Source organism: Rhinoderma darwinii, chromosome 7 (assembly GCF_050947455.1).
Source record: "Rhinoderma darwinii isolate aRhiDar2 chromosome 7, aRhiDar2.hap1, whole genome shotgun sequence".
In the NCBI taxonomy this organism is placed as follows: domain Eukaryota; kingdom Metazoa; phylum Chordata; class Amphibia; order Anura; family Rhinodermatidae; genus Rhinoderma; species Rhinoderma darwinii.
Genome location: NC_134693.1, coordinates 123181468 through 123203067, shown reverse-complemented (window position 1 = coordinate 123203067; position 21600 = coordinate 123181468). Strand labels below are relative to the sequence as shown.

Below are 21600 nucleotides of genomic sequence, written 5' to 3'. Positions count from 1 at the left end.
AAGCGACAATTGTGCACGAAAACATAGGAACTGGGGTGCAAAAAAATGGCAGCAGGTACTCTGAACTGATGAGTCAAAATGTGAAATATTTGACTGTAACAAAAGGCAGTTTGTTTGCGGAAGGGCTGGAGAGCGGTACAATAATGAGTGTCTGCCGGTAACAGTGAAGCATGGTGGAGGTTCCTTGCAAGTTTGGGGGTGCATTTCAGCACATGGAGTTGGGGATTAATGGTGTCCTCAATACTGAGAAATACAGGCAGATACGTATCCATCATGTAATACCATCAGGGAGGCATCTGATTGTTCCAAATTTATGCTACAGCAAGACAACGACCCAAAACATACAGCCAATGTCATTAAGAACGATCTTCAGCGTAAAGAAGAACAAGGAGCCCTGGAAGTGATGATATGGCCTCCACAGAGCTCTGATCTTAACATCAACAAGTCTGTCTGGGATTACATGAAGAGACAGAAGGATTTGAGGAAGCAACATCCACAGAAGAACTGTGGTTAGTTCTCCAAGATGTTTGGAACAACCTCCAAGCCGAGTTCCTCCAAAAACTGTGTGCAAGTGTATCTAAAAGAATTGATTCTGTATTGAAGGCAAAGTGTGGTCACACTAAATATTCATTTCATTTAGATTTCTCTCCTGTTCATTCCCTTTGCATTTTGTTAATTGATAAAAAAAAATATTAACACTCCAGTGACCCCATATTCCATAGAGGTTCTGCAAGGACACATGTGGACATCCTCATTCATTTATATAACAGATAAAAAAGTATTTGAGTACAGACCTGGCAAAAGTTTCCCCTAGCAACCAATCAGGTAATTTTTTTTCATTTGGTAACCTCAAAAAAAATCAAAGCTGGAATCTTATTGGTTGCTAAGGCAAATACCTCAACTCTTTGTCCACAATAATATTGATACATGAAGCCCGCAGTTTGCAGGTTCCGCCTCTTTTATAACACATCAAAAAGAAAAAAAAAGTTCTCTCTCCAAACAGGGAATGGTTATAAAATACTTGTGAAACCGGTTTGAATACTTTGTAAAAAATGTTGTTAGCACAAGATACCGTATGGCAAATAGATCTCACTTCTGATTTTTTTTTTTCTAGTTTCTGGTTAATAATTAACATAGCTCTGTGGACAAAGAAAGGGTCTGTGTTATTTCAGGTTGTAATTTTCATTCTCAGGGCTGCCGGTATCAACCAAAGTATCAAGGTAACTAGCAAATATTGACTCAAGAGGGAAAGCCTAAAATGTGGGACGGGAATTACTGCCAAAAGTTAATTTATAATTTATTGGCTTTAACGACAATAAAGTTATGAGCTGAACCAACTTTTTTTTTTTGCCTTTTTAATTACTATTCTACACAAACAAGTATTACCTTCAATCTGCAGTATGTATTTAAAATGTATACCTGCTTATATAAAAATAAATAAAAATCTGTAAAACAAAGGATTTTGGCCTCATGCACATGACAGTGCTTTTGCGTCCACAATTTATACGGATTGCGAACCCATTAATTCTATGGCCCCATGCATACGACCTTGGTTTTCATGGATCAGTGCTGGGCCGCGAATCCAGACTGCAAAATCTCAGGACAAGTCAATTTGCGGTCTAGATTTGCGTGTTCACACTACTGGTGAAATCATTTATTTTTGTTGTGGATCAGTCAGTGAATCCTGATGTCAGTGAATCCTGATGACGCATGCACAACAAGGTTTTTTGCGGTCCAATGGACCGGAACGGATCCGTAGTTTTGCAGCCCGCAAAACCACTACTGTTGTGTGCATGAGGCCTATGAGTTGTCCTCTACTTGTGAAGTTCTATTCATGTTTTATCAAGGGGTCGTCTGTTATTAAGGTATATGGATGTCATAGAGGTAGGGAGGGTCTCCAGCTGAGCGGGTCTTGTTCTGGAAGACTATATTCTTGAATTACATGGCTGCCCAAACACTTGAATGGGGGCTATGTAATATCACATTTACCCACAACTTAACTAGGAAAAGTGGGCGGGCAATGGCAGCTTACCCCAGTTCAGAGGTCAGATCCCAGTGATCAGCAAAGGAAAATCCACCTAAGCTGACAATATGAGTTGTCAATAGTAAAAACTATTAGGACACCGATAGGCTCGAGGCAACTGTCCTATCTATAGCAAGTTATGGATTTGTAAGAAAACTGAGTAACAACTGGGAAGTTCCCACAATTTCCTTTCATTTAATAAAGAGAAATCGGTATCAGTGGGGATCCAACCTTAATAACGGATTTATGGCGTTACTGTTGTTTTATAAAAATTTAATTTTGAAAAAAAGCCTTTAGAGGTTAAAAAAAAAAAAAGTTTACAAATTTAATATTTACGAGGGTGAGTCAAAAATGATCCACACTCTGGCTGTAGAATTTATTTTAGTCAACTTCCAGAAAAGACAAATACATCATTTTTCGACATAATCTGCCTGCTTTTCAATACACCGTCAACAAGCTTTCGTGCTCCCACATTAAAAAATGGTTTAGGCTGAGATGTGAGCCACGAATGCACCACTGTTTTCACCTCTTCCTCAGATGTGAATCTTCGTCCTCGTAGGGCTTCTTTCAGGGGACCAAATAGGTGATAGTCCGATGGGACAAGAACAGGACTATAGGGAGGATGCACGCTCAATGTTGTCATCAGTCGTGGACGAGGACGGGCGTCCGGCTCCTTCATTACTGCTGACACTTGTGTGACCTTCCTTGAACTTCTCTATCCATACATAGATACTTCTTCATGACAAAACACTTTCTCCATACTGTGCACAAAGTCTCCTTAACCCGTTAGTGACCGGCCCATCGTGTTTCTACGTCGGTCACTAACGGGCCTTATTCCGATGCCATAGACTTTTTACGTCGCGGCATCGGAATAAGTAAACAGAGGAGGGAGCTGTCAAATCTCCCTGCTCTCAGCTGCTAGAGGCAGCTGAGGGCTGGGAGCGTCCCTGCTCTGCCGTGTGAGACCGATATTAGTATCGATCTCACACGTTTAACCCCTCAGATGCGGTGCTCAATAGCGAGCACCGCATCTGAGTGGTTTTGGAGAGAGGGAGGGAGCTCCCTCTCATCCCACCGACACCCGGCGATAAGATCGCCGAGTGTCTGTGTCTCCAATGGCAGCCGGGGGTCTAATAAAGGCCCCCAGGTCTGCCTGGAGTGAATGCCTGCTAGATCATGCCGCAGGCATGACCTAGCAGATGCCTGTCCGTGTTAAACGGCCAGGCAGTAATACACTGCAATACAAAAGTATTGCAGTGTATTATAAATGCGATCGCAGAATCGCATATTATAGTCCCCTAATGGGACTAGTAAAAAAGTGAAAAAAAAGTTTAATAAAGTTAATTTAAAAAAAAATTTGAAAAAAATGAAAAACCCAGCTTTTCCCCTTACAAAATGCTTTACTATTAAAAAAACAAAATAAAGTTAAAAAGTTACACATATTTGGTATCGCCGCGTCCGTAACGACCCCGACTATAAATCTATTACATTATTTAACCCGCACGGTGAACGCCGTAAAAAAATGTGTAAAAAACTATGGAAAAATTGCTGTTTTCGGTGAATACTGACTTTAAAAAAATGTGATAAAAAGTGATCAAAAAGTCGCATCTACTCCAAAATGGTACCAATAAAAACTACAAGTCGTCCCGCAAAAAAAAAGCCCTCATACAACCGCATCGGCGAAAAAATAAAAACGTTACGGCTCTTCAAATATGGAGACACAAAAACAAATAATTTTGAAAAAAATGCGTTTTTACTGTGTAAAAGTAGTAAAACATACAAAAACTATACAAATTTGGTATCGTTGCAATCGTAACAGCCCGCTGAATAAAGTTATTGTGTTATTTATACCACACGGTAAACGGCGTAGATTTAGGACGCAAAAAAGAGTGGTGAAATTTCAGATTTTTTTCTATTCCCCCCCCCAAAAAAAGTTAATAAAAGTTAATCAATAAATAATATGTACCTAAAAATGGTGCTATTAAAAAATACAACTTGTCCCGCAAAAAACAAGACCTTATACAGCTATGTCAACGCAAAAATAAAAAGGTTATAGCTCTTGGAATGCGACGATTGAAAAACGTAAAAAATAGCTTGGTCATTAAGGTCCAAAATAGGCTGGTCATTAAGGGGTTAAAGAGGCTCTGTTACCACATTATATGTGGCCTATCTTGTACATAATATGATCGGCTCTGTAATGTAGATTACAGCAATGTTTTTTATTCAGAAAAACGATCATTTTTGACGGAGTTATGACCTATATTAGCTTTATGCTAATGAGTTTCTCAATGGACCACTGGGCGTGTTTTACTTTTTGGCCAAGTGGGCGTTGTACAGAAGAGTGTATGACGCTGACCAATCAGTGACCAATCAGCGTCATACACTTCTCTCCATTCATTTACACTACAGATAGCGATATAACTATATCGCTATGTGCAGTCACATAAGCACACTATAACGCTACTCATGTGTCCTGACAATGCATATACATTACCTCCAGCCATGACGTGATGTGTATTCATTCTCCTGACCACTTCTGTAGCATCTCTGTGATTTACAGCACAGCACAGCGAGATCTCGCTGTGAATGACAGCTTACAGCGTAATCTTGCGAGAATACGCCTGCTATGCTGTAACTCACAGAGACACTACAGAAGTGGTCAGGATTCTGAATACACATCACGTCCTGGCTGGAGGTAATGTATATTCATTGTCAGGACACTGCAGTAATGTTAGTGTTTGTGTATGTGGCTGCATATAGCGATATAGCTATATCGCTATCTGCAGAGTAAATGAATGGGGAGAAGTGTATGACGCTGATTGGTCACTGATTGGTCAGCGTCATACACTCCTCTGTACAACGCCCACTTGGTCAAAAAGTAAAACACGCCCAGTTGTCCATTGAGAAACTTATTAGCATAAAGCTAATATAGGTCATAACTCAAAAATTATCGTTTTTCTAAATAAAAAAACACTGCTGTAATCTACATTACAGCGCAGATCACATCATGTGCAATATAGGCCATTTATAATGTGGTGACAGAGCCTCTTTAAATATCGGCACCAGACCCACCCTCAGACCACAAAAACTAATCACTACACACTGCTCTTCTTTCGTGCAAATAACAAGCGGGGCAGCCATTGTTTCTCGCACCGCAGTCACAAATAAACAGACATAAAACCCTCAAACCCGCACAGCAGTGACTGGGGTGAAAGCAATCTCATACGGAAAGCGCTGATAAGACAGTGCGGCCAACAGAAGTTTTAATAGAATCGGAGGGCATATAGTTTTTGACTCACCCTCGTATATGTGTGTATATATATATATATATATATATATATATATATATATATATATATACACATATATACATACACACACTACCGTTCAAAAGTTTGGGGTCACCCAGACAATTTTGTGTTTTCCATGGAAACTCACACTTATATTTATCAAATGAGTTGCAAAATGACTAGAAAATATAGTCAAGACATTGACAAGGTTAGAAATAATGATTTTTAAGTGAAATAATAATTTTCTCCTTCAAACTTTGCTTTGGTCTTGGAATGCTCCATTTGCAGCAATTACAGCATTGCAGACCTTTGGCATTCTAGCTCTTAATTTGCTGAGGTAATCGGGAGAAATTTCACCCCATGCTTCCAGAAGCCCCTCCCACAAGTTGGATTGGCTTGATGAGCACTTCTTGCGTACCATACGGTCAAGCTGCTCCCACAACAGCTCTATGGGGTTGAGATCTGGTGACTGCGCTGGCCACTCCATTACAGATAGAATACCAGCTGCCGGCTTCTTCCCTAAATAGTTCTTGCATCATTTGGAGGTGTGCTTTGGGTCATTGTCCTGTTGTAGGATGAAAAAATGGAGTGATAGCCTTCCTTATTCAAAATCCCTTTTACCTTATACAAATCTCCCACTTTACCAGCACCAAAGCAACCCCAGACCATCACATTACCTCCATCAATGCTTGACAGATGGCGTCAGGCACTCTTCCAGCATCTTTTCAGTTGTTCTGCATCTCACAAATGTTCTTCTGTGTGATCCAAACACCTCAAACTTCCATTCGTCTGTCCATAACACTTTTTTCCAATCTTCCTCTGTCCAATGTCTGTGTGCTTTTGCCCATATTAATCTTTTCCTTTTATTAGCCAGTCTCAGATATGGTTTTTTCTTTGCCAAGAGAAAGTAGAAAAGGGAGGAAACCTCCAGCTCACCGGTTCTGCATCTCCAGACACCTTCGCTCGGATCCCCGCGACGGCCCGCGGTAAATAGTGCACAAAGGGAGGAAAGATGATCCAGCACTGTATGAAGTTTAAAAGGGAAGTTCTATTCCCACTTTTATTGGCAAAACAAAATTTAATTAAAAGTAGAAGAGAGACGCAGTCTCAAGGCGAAGAGTAGTGCGAGTTAGTACCCGAGCCTACGTGTTTCGAGCACGTGCAGTGCTCTTACTCATGGCGTTTTGAGGGTACTATTTAATGAAGCTGCCAGTTGAGGACCGGTGAGGCGTCTATTTCTCAAACTAGAGACTCTAATGTACTTGTCTTGTTGCTGAGTTGTGCAGCGGGGCCTCCCACTTCTCTTTCTACTCTGGTTATAGCCTGTTTGTGCTGTCCTCTGAAGGGAGTAGTACACACCGTTGTATGAAATCTTCAGTTTCTTGGCAATTTCTCGCATAGAATAGCCTTCATTTCTAAGAACCAGAATAGACTGTCGAGTTTCACATGAAAGCTCTCTTTTTCTAGCCATTTTGAGAGTTTAATCAAACCCACAAATGTAATGCTCCAGATTCTCAACTAGCTCAAAGGAAGGTCAGTTTTATAGCTCCTCTAAACAGCAAAACTGTTTACAGCGGTGAAAACATAATTGCACAAGGGTTTTCAAGTGTTTTCTAATAATCCATTAGCATTCTAACACAGTTAGCAAATAGAATGTACCATTAGAACACTGGAGTGATGGTTGCTGGAAATGGGCCTCTATACACCTATGTAGATATTGCATTAAAAACCAGACGTTTGCAGCTAGAATAGTCATTTAGCACATTAACAATGAGTAGAGTGTATTTCTGATTAATTTAATGTTATCTTCATTGAAAAAAACTGTGGTTTTCTTTCAAAAATAAGGAAATTTCTAAGTGACCCTAAACTTTTGAACGGTATTGTATATATATATATATATATACATATATATACAGTGAAGGAAATAAGTATTTGATCCCTTGCTGATTTTGTAAGTTTGCCCACTGTCAAAGTCATGAACAGTCTAGAATTTTTAGGCTAGGTTAATTTTACCAGTGAGAGATAGATTATATTTTTTTAAAAAAAAAGAAAATCACAGTCAAAATGATATATATTTATTTGCATGGTGCACAGAGAAATAAGTATTTGATCCCCTACCAACTATTAAGAGTTCAGCCTCCTCCAGACCAGTTACACGCTCCAAATCAACTTGGTGCCTGCATTAAAGACAGCTGTCTTACATGGTCACCTGTATAAAAGACTCCTGTCCACAGACTCAATTAATCAGTCTGACTCTAACCTCTACAACATGGGCAATACCAAAGAGCTTTCTAAGGATGTCAGGGACAAGATCATAGACCTGCACAAGGCTGGAATGGGCTACAAAACCATAAGTAAGACGCTGGGTGAGAAGGAGACAACTGTTGGTGCAATAGTAAGAAAATGGAAGACATACAAAATGACTGTCAATCGACATCGATCTGGGGCTCCATGCAAAATCTCACCTCGTGGGGTATCCTTGATCCTGAGGAAGGTGAGAGCTCAGCCGAAAACTACACGGGGGGAACTTGTTAATGATCTCAAGGCAGCTGGGACCACAGTCACCAAGAAAACCATTGGTAACACATTACGCCGTAATGGATTAAAATCCTGCAGTGCCCGCAAGGTCCTCCTGCTCAAGAAGGCACATGTACAGGCCCGTCTGAAGTTTGCAAATGAACATCTGGATGATTCTGAGAGTGATTGGGAGAAGGTGCTGTGGTCAGATGAGACTAAAATTGAGCTCCTTGGCATTAACGCAACTCGCCGTGTTTGGAGGAAGAGAAATGCTGCCTATGACCCAAAGAACACGTCCCCACTGTCAAGCATGGAGGTGGAAACATTATGTTTTGGGGGTGTTTCTCTGCTAAGGGCACAGGACTACTTCACCGCATCAATGGGAGAATGGATGGAGCCATGTACCGTCAAATCCTGAGTGACAACCTCCTTCCCTCCACCAGGACATTAAAAATGGCTCGTGGCTGTGTCTTCCAGCACGACAATGACCCGAAACATACAGCCAAGGCAACAAAGGAGTGGCTCAAAAAGAAGCACATTAAGGTCATGGAGTGGCCTAGCCAGTCTCCAGACCTTAATCCCATCGAAAACTTATGGAGGGAGCTGAAGATCCGAGTTGCCTCGAAATCTTAATGATTTACAGATGATCTGCAAAGAGGAGTGGGCCAAAATTCCATCTAACATGTAGGCAAACCTCATCATCAACTACAAAAAACGTCTGACTGCTGTGCTTGCCAACAAGGGTTTTGCTACCAAGTATTAAGTCTTGTTTGCCAAAGGGATCAAATACTTATTTCTCTGTGCACAATGCAATTAAATAAATATAATTTTGACTATGTGATTTTCTGTTTTTTTTTAAAAATATAATCTATCTCTCACTGGTAAAATTAACCTATCCTAAAAATTCTAGACTGTTCATGTCTTTGACAGTGGGCAAACTTACAAAATCAGCAAGGGATCAAATACTTATTTCCTTCACTGTATATATATATATATATATATATATATATATATATATATATATATAAGATATATGAATCAACAAGTTTAAAATGATAAATTAAGTGAAAAGCTTTAAGTGTACATTCATTTTTCTCTTTTTACAGAAGGAATACTCGCTCCAGGCTAAATTCCATAATGAATATGGAAAACATGTAATAAATGGTTCAGGTAAGAACATTTTTATTTCTAAATACAAATGTATTTTGTTTCTTATAAAGGTGTTCCCCAGGACTCTATACCAGGGCCTGCAACTATTAGGGTATGTTCACACGGCAGCGTCCGTTACGGCTGAAATTATGGTGCTGTTTTCAGGAGAAAACAGCACCGTAATTTCAGCCGCAATGGCAAGTGCAGGCGCTTTTCGCTGCGTCCATTACGGACGTAATTAGAGCTGTTTTTCCATTGTGTCAATGGAAAACGGCTCCAATTATGTCTGAAGAAGTGAAAGGCACTTCTTTGACGCGGGCTGTCAGCGGCGCGTAAAAAAAATGACCGTCGGCACAGAACATCGTAAGACCCATTCAAATGAATGGGCAGATGTTTGCCGACGCTTTTGAGCCGCATTTTCGGACGTAATTCGGGGCTATAACGCCCGAATTACGTCCGTAAATAGTGTGTGTGAACCCAGCCTTACACCTCATTTATTATAATGGTTTCATATATTGGGCATCATTAGTATATATTAGAAAGTTGCATACCAACATAAATGTCTTCTTCTCTATTATTTCTATCTTCATTGCTGGTACATACTGTAAGCGGGCATGTAGACTGGTGGGTGACCACATCAGTCACCACAAGGTAAGGTGCTTCAGTGCTGTCACCAGGTTCCTGCTGGACCTGTTGCTAGGCAACAGCCAGAACATATTCATGCACTGCCTAGCAAATAGCACAATAATAAGAATGATAGCAAGAAAAAAATAATAGGAAAAACTCAAGGTAAACTCAACCAAAATGTCCCTTTGATGTATGAATCATTTAATAAACCGGGTTTTCTCCCCCTTGCTTAGAGGAGAGTATAATATTAGTCAATTGAGCCACATTTTAGGACATATTGGCAGCTGATGTATATTAAGACATAAATGTGCGGGGGGGGGGGGGGGGTAATATGCATATGCAGCTTATGCCAGAAAATCTAACACTTTATTTCTGAAATGACTCAGATTGCAAACCGATTACAAAATAAGTACTGTATAACTAACATAAAGAAGATAATAAACAGGAAAACAGCAGTATACAACCTCTGAATTCACTAAGCCTTGGCAACAACTGGATGTGGCACAGAGCTGTCAATCAGCAAGAAAAAACTTCTCGCCCACCAGCCCTGCTATATATATATATTTTAAGAGGCTTCCCAATGGCATGTAATTATTCTGGTTGCCATGGGAATGGACCTATACTGAGCAGCATTATGAGAACAAGTTGTACCTTGGCAAGTACAAGCTACTGACAGACGACAGAAAAGCTTTTCACAAACAGGACTACTAGATCTGACTTGTGTTTTTGTTTACCCAATGTCAATTTTGGTGTTCACCGTAGACGTCCGGCATGATTGTGTCACTGAGCCATATAGTGTCCGTTCATGGTTAAAGAATCTTGCGAATTAAAATATTTTCTGTATAAAATTAACAAGAGCAGAGAAAAAAAAATAAAAGGTCGTAAAACAAAACATGCAGGTACGCACATGCAATCCATTGTAGCAGGTACGCACTGTCAAGATTTGAAGCCAGAAGCTCATTTGTCCCAGGCAGAAGCTCTTCTCATTGAATTTACATCAGAGATGCTGGACAGCTCCATTGCTGAGTCTGTTGTCTAGCTTCCCTTGATTTTTCTCTGTATGGAATCCTTGCCTTGATTGCCTGATTGGTTTCACCCCTTTGGCTTCCTATATAAGCCCGACCCTTGCACTTCTTCCTTGCCAGACTATTGAGTTTCTTGCCTGTTGTCCATTTCCTTTCTGTCTTGCTCTAAAAACTCTTGCTTCTTATTAGTGTACAAACTGTTGTTACTTTTCTGAGTATCGAACCTGGGCTGTTTCCTGACCACGTCTCTGCCTCACACTACAAACTGTTTCCGCTTATCTGTGTGCTGAATCCGGACCGTTACTTGACTAAGTTCGCTATTATCACCCTCCTGCCAGATCGTTTTAGTCACTGGACTCTGAATCTGCTACAGACCTTGACACGCACGTACAATCCATTTTAGCAGGTGCTAATGTACAATCCATTGCAGCAGGCACAAATGTACAATCCATTGTAGCAGCTACGCATGTACTATCTATTGTTGCAGGTACACACATACAATCCATTTTAGAAGGTGTACACGTACAATCTATTGTATTTTCTCACTGTGTTGACCCAATAGTAGTCAAACACTTTGAAAGGTAGTTGGCAATTCATCTTCATGCTAGTGGATAAATTTATGGCACATTCTCATGTACATCCTCCAATGTGGTGTACATGATACTTTGTACAAGGTGCATCAGTAAAATAATCTACATTGGAGAAACTAATCAAAAACTAAAATCCAGAATGAATCTACAGAGACACACAAAAAAACAGGAGCTGGATACACCCGTGGGAAAACACTTCGCTGGACCAGAATACAGTATGGGAGATTTAAAAGTCCTAATACAGAAGGGTCATTTTAAGAACGACAGAGAGAGAACAATTTGGGAATTCAAGTCATTGACACAAGGCCTCTAATCTAATACCTGGATTTATGAGCGTCAAGCAGAGGGCTCCAGGAGTGGAATCCCCGGCCACACGGGGATTCCGCTCCTTCAGGGAGCTACAGTGGCACTAGTAGATACAGCAGGGAGATACCTCCCTGCTCTGCTATAATGCCGTCGCTACCGCTGCAGCAGCCGGTGGAAAGGCGACTGCTGAGGGCCCGGGCGCTTCTGAAACAAGCAGGGGAAGGGAGACAGCGCAGCGCCCCCTTCCACCTACAGGAGTGATGCGCCCTGTGCGAAGGCACAGGTCGCACACCCCTAAGGCTGGCCGTGTGTGTATATATCAAATGCTATAGAAAAAACAAAGAAAAAGCAGCACCGTTCCTTCTGTGTGGGGTGCAAAAAATTCCCGTTTGGACACTCAACCAGTGTCCCAAATACCAATATGCTCCAAAATATGAGACAGCACTCCAGAATTTGTGAAAAATAGGATCACTTTAATGCGACGTTTCAGTCCTACTCCATGGGGCCTTTCTCAAGCAGATTTTGGAGCGTATATCAAATGCTAGATTTTTCTTTACCTTCCCAAAGGAACTCGCCAAGGAAGTATTAAAGGGGTTGTACAGGTTAGGGGCTGTTTTTTATACTGATGACCTATCCACAGGATACGTTATCAATATATGATCGGTGGTGGTCCAACACCGAGAGCCCGCACCGATCAGCTGTTCTGGCTTCCTCCGTAAACCAAAAGTTATGCAGGGGACGGTGCTCGTAGCAGAAGCTGTGACCACAGTATAACGGCCTTGCTGGGTTACTGCAGTTCTGCGCCTATTCACTTGAATAGAAGTAAAGCTGCAGTACTACAGTAGAGCCGCTATACTGTTGTTGGAGCCTTCTGCTTTCGACACCCACCTGTAATGCCAGGGTAGGGAGACAGACAGGTGAGCCCTAATCTACCCGCCACTCAGTCCCTGCCTACTTGCAACGGCCCGTCCTAGGCGACGGCGTACAACTGGGCGACGGTCCCTACGCTCACTATGTGCACGACAGACAAACAGACAAGGGTACACAGAAGCTAGGGGAACGGGGCAGTGCCCACGGCAACACCGTGAGCAACAAGAGAGTGAGCGAGCCGAGTCAAACCAGGAGTGTACGAGGTACCAAGCGCAGAGCAGGAGAGTAATGAACGAGCCGAGTCAAACCAGGAGTGTACGAGGTACCAAACGCAGAGCAGGAGAGTAGTCAGTAAGCCAGGGTCTATATGGAGCAGAGGACAAAAGTACAAGTAGCAGCAGCAGAGCCAGGAAACAGACAGAATCGCAGGCAAAGGAGGAGCAGGAAGTGAAGGTATAAATAGACAGAGGGCGGGAGCTAGCTCCATCTGGCCAGGCTGTGATAGCCTCCCAGCCTGATTGGTAGAAGGAGGGGTCACTCGATCAGACTTAGGAGCAGGTGCAGACTGACTAACCACGGGCGTCGACACAGAAGCTGTGTCTGGCAGATCCTTTACACCACCCCTGCATGACTTTCTGGAACAGCTGATCTGTTTGGGGTCTGGGTGTCGGACCCTCACGATCATATACTGATTGTCATGGTCTGTGGGTATGTGGACCCACTAGGCCGCACCACCGTAGCGGGGACGCAGCTGGCCAAACCACAGAGCACCCCAGCAATACAAAGTCCCATACAAGGGTACCTGAATAGTCCAGACAGTGGCCGAGGCATTGGCAAGGATGGAGGTGGGTGCGGCAGGTTACGCCAGACGTGGCTGATGAAAGCAGGTGCAGCACGTTGCGCCAGACATGGCATATCACACTGGACGTGTCAGATGACACAGGACGTGGCAGATGACACAGGACGTGGCAGATGAAGCAGGATGTGGCAAACAACAGCAGGTGCAGTAGACACGACTCCAACACTGGTAGGCACATGAACAAGAACACAGCACGAGATACAGGAACAGGTAACAGGGCATGGGTAACAACTGTAACGGGAAACGCTAAGGTACCATTTGCAAGACAGACTTGGGATACACTAACAACGCTCAGGCAAGGATCAGAAGGGTAGGGCCCTTCTTATAGTCCAGTAAATCATGTGAGCTGATGATTGTTTACATGTGCGCGCGCTGGCCCTTTAAGAAAGGGCACGAGCATGCGCGCGCACCCAACGGGACACAGCGGAAGTGAGCGCAGGCGTCTCCTAGGAAGGAGATGCGAGCCAGCGCTCACTGATACATGGCTGCGGGTGTCGGGAGGTGAGTAAACCCGACGGCCCGTGGCCATGGACGCTACAGTATCCTCCCTCTTACGCCCCCTCTTCTTAGGACCAGAGCGAGAGAGGAATTTCTTAATGGGAGCAGGGGCACTGAGGTTCTCTTCCGGCTCCCAGGACCTTTCCTCAGGACCAAACCCTCTCCAGTCCACCAAATAGAAAGTCCTTCCTCCTACCCTTTTGCAATCCAGGAGCTCCCTCACCTCAAACACATCAGAAGAACCGCTGGGAGCAACTGTGGAACTGGAAGTCTTACTGTAGCGGTTCAGGACCACTGGTTTCAGGAGGGACACATGAAAGGAGTTGGGATTCTGAGGGTAGGAGGCAGCCGCAGTTTATAGGAGACAGGGTTAATCTGTTGCAGAATCTCAAAAGGACTGAGGAACCTGGGAGCAAACATGCATGAAGGCACCTTCAAACGAAAGTGCCGTGAGGACAGACAGACTTTGTTACCTGGGAGATACTGAGGCGGCTCTCTTCTTTTTGTATCCGCTTTATGCGATCGACTGCCAGCAAAATAGAGGACCGGGTCTGTTGCCAGATTTGCAGAAAGTCCCCAAATGCAGAGTGAGCAGCGGGTACCTGAGATGTAGTCGACACAGGAAGAGGGACTCTACACAATGTAAAACGGTGTGGAAGTGGTGGACTCGCTTGTGTGGTTGTTATACGAGAACTCGGCCCATGGAAGAAGCTGTACCCAGTTATCATGCTGCAAGGAGATGAAGTGGCGGAGATAATTCTCCATGATCTGGTTGATCCTCTCGACTTGCCGATTGGACTGGGGGTGATAGGCTGAGGAAAAGTCCAATCTCACATCCAGGAGTCTACAGAGGGCTCTCCAGAATTTTGAGGTAAATTCAACACCCCGATCGGACACAATGTGAAGGGGCAAGCCATGCAAGCGGAAGATGTGCTGAATGAAGAGACTCGCCAGTCGGGGAGCAGAAGGTAGGCCAGTCAGCGGGATAAAATGTGCCATCTTCGAGAACCGGTCCACCACCACCCAGTGTTGCATCCTGCTGAAAGAGGAAGGTCTGTGACAAAGTCCATTGCAATGTGCTGCCAGGGGGCATTGGGTACAGGCAGAGGTTGGAGCAGGCCGTCAGGCTTGGAGTGAGTAACCTTGTTAGAAGCACACACCGTGCAGGAAAAGACAAAGTCCACTACATCTTTGGGTAGCGTGGGCCACCAGAAGTGATGAGCAATCAGATCTCAGGTCTTATGGACACCAACATGCCCAGCCAGTTTATAGCTGTGTCCCCAGCGGAGAATTCTTCTCCTGTCTCCCCGGAGGGATGTCTCTAACCTGCAAAGGATTGGCAGTGACTATGCAGGACCAGTCTATGATACTCTGAAGGGACTCCACCGTGTCATCCGTCTCAAATGACCTGGACAGAGCATCGGCCCTCACACTCTTGTCAGCGGGATGATAGTGGAGCACAAATTGGAAACGGGTGAAGAACAGCGGCCACCTGGCTTGACGGGGATTTAGTCGTTGAGCGGACTGAAGATAAGTGAGGTTCTTGTGGTCGGTGTAGATCAAGATGGGGTGATCTGCGCCCTCTAGAAGATGTCTCCATTCCTCCAGAGCCAATTTGATGGCCAGTAGCTCCCGATCCCCAATAGAGTAATTGCGCTCTGCAGAAGAAAAAAGTCTCGCGGAATAGCCACATACCACTGCCTTTCCCTTGGAGCACCTCTGGAACTGAAGTGCACCTACACCAACAGAAGAAGTGTCCACCTCCAATGAAAACTGCCGAGATATGTCAGGATAATGGAGGATCGAGGCTGAAGTGAAGGCTTTCTTGAGGGTAATGAATGCGGATTCTGCTTCTGGAGTCCAGACCTTGGCGTTCACACCCTTCTTGGTAAGGGTAGGGATGGGAGCTGTCAGTGAAGAGAATGCTATGACTAAGGGCCACTTGGGCCTGAAACCGGTCAGCTTCTATTCTATGTGTTGTCCCTGATTTTATGGAACCTCAATAAAAGCCGCATTTTGTTCAAGATATTGATGCTGGAACCTTCTTGCCTTTTCTGCTACAATTTGGTGCAGTCCTGCACCCTCCGCGCATCTACTTGGTTGGTGAGCTGCATAAAAATTAACTGTTTCTGTCAGTGAAGAGAAGTTTGGGATAAACTGCCGGTAGAAATTGGTGAATCCCAGGAAACGCTGTATGGACCTCAGGCCTTGAGGACGTGGCCATTACAGGACAGCTCTTACTTTCTCAGGATCCATCTTGAGACCTTCATCCGAGATGATATAGCCCAGGAAGGGCAGAGAATTCTTTTCAAAGACGCACTTCTCCAGCTTGGCATATAAACGTTTCTCCCTTAATCGTGGTAGAACTTGACGGACATGCCCCTGATGAGTCGTCGGATCTGGGGAGAAAATCAAAATATCATCAAGATAAACTACAACACAGACATAGAGGAGACCTCGAAAGATGATATTGACGAATTCCTGGAAGACCGCGGGAGCGTTACACAGTCCGAATGGCATCACCAGGTATTCGTAGTGTCCGTCTCGAGTGTTGAACGCCGTCTTCCACTTTTCCACTTGACGGATTCACAGCAGACCGGAGCAGAAGTGAGCGCTGGCATCTCCTAGGAAGTAAACCCGATGGCCTGCGGCCATGAACGCTACACTGATGATGTATCCTGTGTATATGTGATCAGTATAAAAAACAGCCCCCAACATGGTCAACCCCTTTAAGTGTCATCTACTAATTTCAATGGATCCATGTTATCTTGTACAGCAGTTGTATTTTGTTCTTCTGAAAGGATTTTAACAGCTGGCACTGTATCAGTGAACCTAAATACTGGGTACCTGACAATAGACACTTTTGTCAAGGACACACCTTGGTTTTCTTATTAGTACTTCTATGACGTGCGTTGAAATCTTTCAATTACAGTGTTGCTAGGATTGGATTTAGGGGATGGCTGTCAAGACATGATGTGGTATTACATGTATTGTAAGGAGAGACAGACTTTTGTCTTAGTAACCATTTATTACTAGGAATAGTCGTCTGATATTGATTTCAATGAGTCAGTTGTTTATTTCCTGGAATATACATGGGAAGAACAGATTTTCATGGCGAACATCTTTTTTTTATATTCTTTATAGACAACATATATGGAGACGTTATTTGCTGTGACTGGAGTGAGGTACACGGAAGCTAGAGATGAGTGGCTAATAGACACCTCTGGCACTGTTTATCTCCGAAAAATAAAATAGGATCAGACATAAAAAATACAAAAGTTTGCTCTACCCAGATAGAAGATCTTGGATGAGGGACTAAAAATCTCCAATTAGATTGTTTGCAGATCCATCTATTGGCAGCTTCAGACGCTTGCAAATTCTTATCCAGTTACTATTTATACACAACTGGCATTTCTATAATGATAACCTTTCCAAGGAAAATAATAGGCACATGCTATAGACTATTAGACCGAGGGAATATATTTGCTCTGGTAGGTAATGATATGGAAAAAATATATTATTGGCACAATCTGTAGGGTTCTATTACATGTATAGTACAGTATGGGCGCAATGGGAAGCAGGCAGGAGCGTAGCTAAAGGCTCACGGGCCCCGATGCAAAGGTTCTTCTTGCCTCACCCCCAACTTCTCATGGCTGATGGCCCGCAGCTTTTAGATGCATCGCTGGGTCTCCTAAGTGACCCAACAACGCAGAATTAGCAGCCATGGGCGTCACTAAGGACTTAAAACATCAGGGGAAATAGCCCCAATACATGTGTGTCCCCCCCTAAAAATAGACAGCATATCGATAGCACTACGACCCTATAGCTATGGATAGGATTAGATACAGGGCTCAGCAGACAGTATCACACATGATCGCTGACATTCTGGTTCCAGCGCTGGACCCATGAAAGGTAAGTATAAGAATTGTTTTGCTTTTTTATGTGTCACTAATTATTTTTGTGTGTTTGTGTTTTTTTACAAGTACAGTTGTTGGACTACTTCAGATTCTAGGACTACTTCAATAATGACGTTTTTCTTATTCTCAATAAAATGGTTAATGAGGGTTGTGTGTGGGATTTTTATTTCAATAAAATATTTTATCTATGTCTTTTTATTTTTGTAAACTTTATTACTACCACCTTAGTAATGGCGGCTAGCTGATTGACAACGCCCATTACTAAGGCGGGGCTTAGTGTTAGACATGAAGAGGCTAATACTAACCCCTATTATTACCCCAGTACCCACTGCCACCAGGGGTACCGGGAAGAGCCGGTACCCGACCATCTGTAGTGACGGAGGGGCACCGGCGTGGCCGCAGGCTGGTATTATCAGGCTGGGAAAGCCCAAAAACAGCAGCCCCCCCCCCCCCCCTGGTAATATTAGCCTGCTGCTGCTATGTTGTATCTGGCTGGCTATAAAAATGGGGGAACCCCACATCGTGCTTTCCAATTATTATTTTTTTTTTTTTAAATGACGTGGGTTCCCTCCATTTTTCATAAGCAGCCAGATACAACGCAGCAGCAGGCTAGCATTACCAGGGTGGGAAGGTCACTGTTTTTGGCCTTTCCCAGCCTAACAATACCAGCCTGCAGCCGCCCCAGTGCTTGACCATCACTACAGATGGTCGGGTACTGGATCGTACCCGGCTCTTCACGGCACCCCTGGGGGCGGTGGGTACCAGGGTAATAATGGGGGTTAGTGTTAGCCTTTTCACCAGCTAACACTAAGCCCCACCTTAGTAATGGACGCTGTCAATCAGTCAGCGGCCATTACTACGGAGGAAGCAATAAAGTTTTAAAAAAAGACAGAAAAAATAGATTTATTGAAATAAAAAATCCCCACACAGCCCTTATTAACCATTTTATTAAGAATAAAAAAAGCCATCATCAAAGTAGTCCTCGAATCAGACGTAGTCCAATGACCGAACCTGTAAAAACCACAAAAAAAAACCATTATTAAGGGCCTGTTCACATCACCGCAGCCCTTCCGGTGAGGGGTTTCGTCGGAGGTTTGCATCGGGTAACCCCTCAACAGAAAGGCAAACTGAAACCTCCGCTTCCGTTTCCCTCACCATTGATCTCAATGGTAACGGAAACGTTGCTAAAGTTTTTCGTTCATCACCGTTGTGACAGGATTCAGTTGTTTTGCATTGCCGACTGCGCTATTGATTCCGCCAAAACAACGGAACACGTTCACAACGGTGACAAACGGAAACCATTAGCAAAGTTTCTGTCACCATTGAGATCAATGGTGATGCAAACGGAAGCTAAGGTTTCCATTTGCCTTTCCGTTGAGGGGTTAACCCGACGGAAACCTCCAACGGAAGGGCAGTGGTGATGTGAACAGGGCCTTAGATACAGGGCCTTAGATACAGGGCCCATGTGCATGTGTGATACTATTTGTTGGACCCTGTATTTAAGCCTAGGGTAGGCTTAGGCCTTATTCACACGGACGTGTCCATTTTGTACGAGCAAAAATCCTTGCGTTTTGCGAGCGCAAAAGGTCCGTGTGTCATCAGCATATGGTGTGCGGCTGCGTGATTTTCGCGCAGCCGGCATCATGATGACACTCTGGTTTTATGTTTACAAACAGAAAAGCACGTGGTGCTTTTCGGTTTTCATTCATTGTTTTTACTGCTGTTGCGCGAATCACGCGCGGCACCCGGAAGTGCATCCGTGTGCCGAGCTCGATTTGCACGCACCCATTGACTTTAATGGGTGAATGCAGCGCGAAACACGGGCAAATATAGGACATGTCATGAGTTTCACGCAGCGCACATACGCTGCGTGAAATTCATTGACAGTCTGAACGGCTCCATTCATTAACATAGGTCCGTGCGAAGCGCGTGAAAATCACGCGCGTAGCACGGACGTATATCACGTTTGTGTGAATAAGGCCTAAGATATAGGGTCCAGCAGACAGTAATCTTATACAGTATCTAAGCCTAACACACGTTAGGCTTAAAAGGGGTTGTCCAGACACTAAACATTGATGGCCTATCCTCAGGAGTACTCCCGACTCCCGGGACCCCCACCAATCAGCTGTTTTGAAGGGGATGCAGCGCTCACACCGTCCATGTCGGTAATTCATAGTGTGAGAAAGTCACCAGAATAAAGGGGAAGTAGCGTTTGTACAAGCGCTGCACCCCCTTCAAAACAGCTGATTGGTGGGGGTCCCGGGAGTCGGACCCCGAACCCATCAGCAAGCAGACAGTAATATTAAACTTACCCTACTCTTCAGCCGCAGCGGAAGTCCTGACTCCATCCAGGGTTGGAATGTTGTGCGCAGCGTATAGGGTTGTGACGTCATGCGCTGCGCACAGCACTGGGACGTCAGAACCTCCGCTGCGCTACGGAAAGAGGGGGGGTTAGTACTGTCAGTCACTATAGTAACAGGGGCCCGTGTAGTTTATTACATAGGCCCCAGTTACTATAGTAAGTTTTCATTGATGTGGTGCGGGGGGCCGCAGGCAATTGCGACCGCTGTGACCCCTACAGTTACGCCACTGGAAGTAGGCACATTAATGGGGGCACCTAGGGCAGCAGTAAGCACAGTATTGGGGCAGGCACAGTATTAGGGATTCCATCAGGTGCTGTATTGGGGATAGTAGCAGGATGGCACGGTTAGGGTCAGTTCACACGTAGCTTAAATACTGCGGATTTACCGCAACAGATTTCGTTTTACGAAAATCTGCAGTATAATACAGAAGCAGCAAAGCCGATGCGATAAAACAAATCTCATCCACACGCTGCGTAACTGCTGAGCGGAAAAAAAAATGCTCAGAAATTGACCTGCTGTGCGTTTTTTTAAATCCGCAGCATGTCAATTGTATTTGCGTAAATGCTGCTTATTTGTCGCGGGTTTTCCCCATTGAATTCAATAGGCAGGTAAAACCCGCAACAAATAGCAAATGTTGCATTTTTTGCGGCAGAAAAGCAGCAATTCCGCAGAAAAAAACGCACCTCAAAAAAATCTAAAAAAATCTTATACTTACCCTCAATTCTGTGTTTCTTCATCCGGTCCGGCCTCATGGGATGATGTATCATACCATGTGACTACTGCAGCCAATCACAGGCTGCAGCAGTCACATAGGATGAAACGTCATGCAAGGCCTGCAGAACAACAGGATGTCAGGACGTTGGAGGGACACGTCGACATGTTAAGTATCCATTTTTTATTTCAGTGCAGGATTTATGCAGCGGACATTCCGGACAAAAAACTACAGTTTTTCGCCCGGAATTCCCTGCGGTGGATAGGTCATCAGCATATCATCGGTGCTGGTCCGACGGCTGCCTCCTGGCACGGGATGTTATGGCCCATTATGTGATGTGCGGAGCCGGAAGCAGTTGGCACCGTACATAGCATAGTGGCCATGCTGCTAGACTGCAGCTCTGCTCCTATTCACTTGAACAGTACTGCAGCTCGGCCGCTATTCAGTGGCCGGAGGCAACGGCTTCCGGCATGTATGTCTGGTGCTTGGAGGCACCCGGAGCGGCTTAACGTTGTGGGGTCCGGGTGTTGGACCCCCATAGATCATGTACTGATGACCTATCCGGGCAGTAGAATGGGAGTTTGTGTTTCTAGAGAGAGTCAGGATTTCTTTTTTAAAGCAAGGTAAGGAGCCAAAGATGTCTGAGCAGCAAACTCTGGAGAGGAGAGACATAGCTGGAAGAAGTCTTAGGTTAGATCATGGGAAAACTTAGGGGATACATGGACAAACTACAGAGATATTACATATTAACCCATAATCATGCTAGACCACCATGGACAGTACATACCCCTTTTTCACCCTAGACCACAAGAGATATAAGGTATTAATCGCTAAACCAGTCTTGATCCCTAGGG

The 21600-nt window shown here is 44.2% G+C and overlaps 1 protein-coding gene across 1 annotated transcript in view; it reads left to right on the top strand.

Annotated features, from left to right (window-relative positions):
• Positions 1-8940: 8940 nt before the first annotated feature.
• FAM107A (family with sequence similarity 107 member A) overlaps positions 8941-21600 on the top strand; it is a 77954-nt gene continuing 65294 nt past the window's right edge. The window contains exon 1 of the mRNA XM_075833952.1: positions 8941-9000. The gene's annotated coding sequence lies outside the window, so the exon portion shown is untranslated. The remainder of the gene's footprint in view (positions 9001-21600) is intronic.